The sequence below is a fragment of the Anneissia japonica genome, unplaced genomic scaffold, assembly GCF_011630105.1.
Source record: "Anneissia japonica isolate Jap-2015-1 unplaced genomic scaffold, ASM1163010v1 scaffold9_len2422644_cov172, whole genome shotgun sequence".
Classification (NCBI taxonomy): domain Eukaryota; kingdom Metazoa; phylum Echinodermata; class Crinoidea; order Comatulida; family Comatulidae; genus Anneissia; species Anneissia japonica.
The window spans coordinates 2,065,527-2,070,985 of NW_022758107.1; positions in this window are offsets into that span (position 1 = coordinate 2,065,527).

Consider the following 5,459-nt stretch of genomic DNA (forward strand, 5'->3'; position numbering starts at 1 on the left):
GCTTTCAAAGATCCGATATTGGACAACGAGTTTCGAAAAGTTGAAAATTTCATCTGCGGCTGTAAGTCCAAGTGTTCAGCGTCGATTGGCAGGGAAGAAATTCTTCAAGGCTAGGCTTGACATGTTGGCGTTTTCCCAAAGTAAGTAAAGTAGCCTACTTTTAAAATATTAATTAATTGTCATACAGTATTAATTTTTCGATTTTATTTATTCCTTTTTTCGGTAGTAGTAGTACTGCACATCACTATATGTGGGCGGATGTTTTTACTTGTGAAGTATACAGTCTCTCTCTCTAGCCTAGCAAATATCTAATTTAATAGGAAAATAATACAAATAAAACGAGTGTTAATGTTTACTAAATACAGTATGTGTGTGATCATAGATCACAGCATATCTTCAAACTTCAAAGAACTTTTACTGTATTCTAAACACAAGGATTGTGGTAACTTAGCATTAGAATTCTAATTGAATATTGCGCAAAAGCGCGTTACTCGAACTTCCAATAGAACACTGAATGCGCACAAGATTATTAGAAAGCCACCGCTAATAGAAAGTACTAACCTTTAGCCTTAGATACAGAATTGAAAATATCCACTACTTTATGTTTATTAAATTATTTATTATGTTCCAATGTTTCTACAGGTGAGAAAGATATTATTTTGATGTCGGCAATTCAAATAGGCATTGATGACTCGCCTACCACTTCATGTTCCAGACGCAAGGTGCAAAATAATAGAAAATTTACAAAAATAAAGAAATATGCAGGGAGACATTTAAGTTTATGCATCAGTACGTATATAGTATAAATATATATTCCAAGTTAAATTTCCAAAGCAATTTTATTGTCAACTATACAAACATCATAACATAGTAAAAATACGAAACTTGTTTAAAAAATTGAAAATAACCATAACACATTTTTATACAACAAAATTATTGCATTATCATGTAAAGTATTGTTTAATCATAAATTGTAATATTTTTCTTAGTGTCAGTCAAGCCAAGCTTACGAAAGTGAAAAAGTGGTATTGTAGTGAGGGCTTCTCACATGTTCATAAGATTAACACAGGACCCAAGAACGTAAAGCAGTCTCTGGATTGGAGGGGACTGTTACATTTTGCTGTATACATGAAGAGGTATGCAAATGAACAGGGCCTTGTGTTGCCAGGCAAAATTCCTGGGATGAGGAGCACTGACGCAGATACCATCTTGCTGTCCTGCAGTGAAACGAAGAAGAATGTTTGCGATAAATTTAATGCTGCAAGAAAAGTGTTAAGTTTAAAATTATGATTAAGAAATAATCTACTTACTATTAATGTGCAGAAATAATATATATATATATATATTTTTTAGATCCTGATGCAACAGATGTTCATTATCAACCTTTCTGTAGGCTTTGGCGTCAGCTGTTCCTACGATAGTCATTGCTAAGCCACGATCGGATCTTTGTAGAACCTGCCAAGTCAATATGCAGCCTATAATGAGGAGCAGTGGCGGTACGCTTCGGATGAAAACAGAGTTAATCCAGAATGCCAAAGAACATCTGGAGTTAGCAATGCGTCAGCGGAACGTGTACAACGAAATGATGCAAGAAGCTAAAGTTATTAAGTTATTTGTGTGATAATGTTTTTACATGCAACTGCTATAACTTGTTTTGAAGATTGTGGAGCGGTTTCCAGTCATCTGATTATTCCTGTGCATTAATGTGATAGAAATTCTAATGAAATTGGTTTTTAAAATGTTATCTTTGTTTTGTTTTAGGATCAGATTCTACAACACCAGCAGATAGGGCCTGTCTTTTAATGGTACTGCTCACTATGCATTCGATTTCGCCCAGCAGATGTTTTTGCCATCCGATCCGATGCAAGCTGATCCCATTTACTTTCTTACACCAAGGAAATGTCAGTTGTTTGGGATTTGCAATACATACAGGCCTCACAAAACATGTATGCATCATGTACAATTTTTTTTTTTTTTGTAATAATTACTTTTGTACAAAATAACGTTATTTTAAAAAGAAGCAGAAACATTTTTTTTTTAAATGACACCAACTATTTTATTTATTTATACTTACATTTCATTTATTTCATTCTCAGGTTAATTACTTGATAGATGAAGCTGTCATAATTAAGAAGGGGGCTGAAGTAATGATTGATATGCTCCACCATTACTTGGAAAACTGGGAACTTGGAGAACGCAAGGCAAACCTGCACGCCGACAACTGCTGTGCACAAAATAACAACAACTTCATGATGGCATACCTACAGTATGGTGCATTGTTACTAAGAAGCACATGGAAATCTCATTAAACTTCATGTTGACTGGCCATACGAAGTTCTTACCAGATGGTGCATTTGGGCAAATAAAAGAGACTGAAGACAACCAAAGTAGACTGCATTAATGATTTGGCCATTCTGGTCGACAACAGCAGCACAATGAATGTGGCTCAAGTAGTCGCCCAGGAGGATGGAAGTGAACTGTGCATGGATCACAGACCTTGATTTAACCCTTTGACTGCCATCTTCGCATTTATGCGAATTCGAGTCCCTGGTGTGTGTGCAGTTTTCGCATAATTGCGAATAGCCTCACTGCTACAGCCCGTGCCGTCTTCAGAAAATCGGCGTCAGAACGACAGCAACACCTCTAATCAAAGCACATTGTTGTTCGTAAGAAAGCTTATAAAATTGCGGACATTTTCATATAAAATTTGATGGTAGTGTTTATTATAAAAAATTGTGAATTTCTACATTGAAAGTTCAACATGCCGAAGAAGTTATTGCAGCTGCTATGCTGGATGACGATGCATCCGATTTTGAAGCTGGCATAGGAACAGAAGAAGATGATGATAGCCTAGGCCTAGAGCTGGACGACGATGTCAAGGAAAGGGAAGGGGAGAAGAATAGTGATGGTGACAGGGGTATTGATGATGATTTTCCTGGGCTTGCCGATCAAAACAATGATCTAGCTGCTCCTGCACGGCCAGGCCGGCCAAATAGACGACGAGGGAATGCTCCTAGAAATGTAAACACAATGGATCCTCCGATAGGTACGTTTTACTTATGTTCATCCTTTGTTTGACATAGGCTAGGCCTAGCCTAGCCTAGCCCTAGCTTGGCTGGGCAGATTTATTATTGGCTTGGGATTGCCTATCTATGCCTAATTTTTAATACTGTCTGTCTACATACATAGGCAAAAAAATTTTAGTAGGGAGGACATGGCATGGGCTGGTTTGTTACATTGTGCCTTATTATTAAGGGCCTACTGTAGGCCTTGGCCCTCATAAAAAATTATTAGATTATCCACTTATCCAAAAATAAAAACTGATGATTTTAGCCTATGTACATGCAGACAGTACTAAATGTAGGCTTAGGCAATCACAAACCTAGGCCTAGGCGACAGGTCTCCTGACAGTTTTTACGCAAGTGTTTATTTCTGTAGTGTGTGAACTCTCCGGTAGTCCAGGTTGTGTTTAGGATGCCCGCTTTATATTAGACAGAAAGCAATAAATTATTATTATATTATTATTTTTACAGTAATAATATTTGACTTATAAAATCATAATAATAATTAAAAATGACACACCAAACCAATAAAAAAAAAATCTTACCATAAACACAACACACAGATTCAAGTAATGACAAACATGATGAAAAATGTGCATCCGCCTTGAAAGAAAACATAAGACTAAGATTCGAACAATTCGAACATTACCATTACTCAGTGCCCTTTCGATATTCGATCCAACATTGTTGCCATCAAACCCAGATGAAATTATGTCATAAAAAATGAATCTGTGAGGGTTTTGGGGGAACATTACTTGAGCACTGTGTACGACAAACAACAACTAGAAGCCGAATGGAATACCATGAAATTTCATATGAAGGATCTCAAGAAATGTATAAAAAAAAAAAAAAAAAAAAAAAAAAAAAGGTGCGACTCCAACTGCATGGTTTTTCAATCATATCATGATGCAGAGGCAGGGATTTCAAGCACTCCTACCTCATACGTTGAAAATTATAGAAGTTGTGCTGACCATGCCAATTAGCAATGCGTGGCCTGAAAGAGGAGCAAGTAAATAAAAAGTTAGTGAAAACTCGACTGAGGAGTAGACTAAAAATGACATTCTTGGCAGCCTACTTCAAATATCTATCAATGGACCTGCCTTGGATACAGAGGAATGTGATGCTCTGATCAAACAGACGACAAAACAGTGGTTAAGTGTTAAGAGATACAAGTTGGCCAGAGGGCAGAAGACTGAGCTCCACAACCATCCAGAGGTCAACACTGCAATGACAGAGTGCAGGGATATGTCAACACAAACTCTATCTGAACAGGAAGAAACAGAGAAGCAAGATGAAGCATTTGCCCGATTAGGGATATCAGGGAATGTGTTGGCACAAAGAAGTGATAGTGACAGTGGTAGTAGTGATGATGATGATGATGTTTGGTGATCATCATCAGTAATTATGAGTACAAACAAGTGACACCAGAATATCTCTACTTGTTTATCTTTTTTTTTTCTTACACAACATTTTATTAAACCCTGAAAATGAAAAGACAGCAGGGTTGTCTGATGATTAAGAATGAATGTGGTGAAGATGATTGTTCACCATTTTTGAGGTATCTTTTCACAGAATAAAAAAAAAATCACAATGTAGATCATCATTCTATATTTATCATTTATTATCACAACATTTTTTAAACACTGTTTTCTGTAAATACCTTGAATGAAGACAGCATGGTTGTCTGATGATTAACAATGGTGAAGATTGTTCACCATTTTTGAGGTATCTCTTCACAGAAAAAAAAAAATCACAATAGAGAAAATCATCTATTTATCATTTATTATCACTACATTTTTTAAACACTGTTTTCTGTAAGTAACTTGAATGAAGACAGCATGGTTGTCTGATGAATAACAAGAATGGTGATTGTTTACCATTTTTGAGGTGTCTTCACAGAATAAAAAAAAATCATAACATAGTCTAATCATACTAAAATCAAAAATTGATGTCTTTCCAACTGACAGGGATGTGTGTGTTTACACAAAGTAATTGAGGCAGTGACAGTGGAGTGATGGTGTTTGTTTGGTGATCCTTGGTAATAATGATTATGGGCTATTAAAGTACAAAGGAGAAGACAGCATGGGTTGGGTAGGTGTCTGATTATTAAGATGGTTGAAAATTCAATTGTTCAACATGTTTTAGGTATCTTTTCACATAATTAAAAAATAATTATATAAATATAGAATAATCATCTACTAAAATTAAAATGATGACAATGATGTCTTTCCAATTGACAAAAAGTACCTTTATATACTTTTATACTATTATTTTGAAAAACTATGTACAGGCCTGGTGGTACTGTGATTTTTTTTTTGGATAATTAATAAAATTCACTTTTATTATAAATGAAATTATTACTTTTGTATTATTATGTTCATTTTATTAGTACTGTAC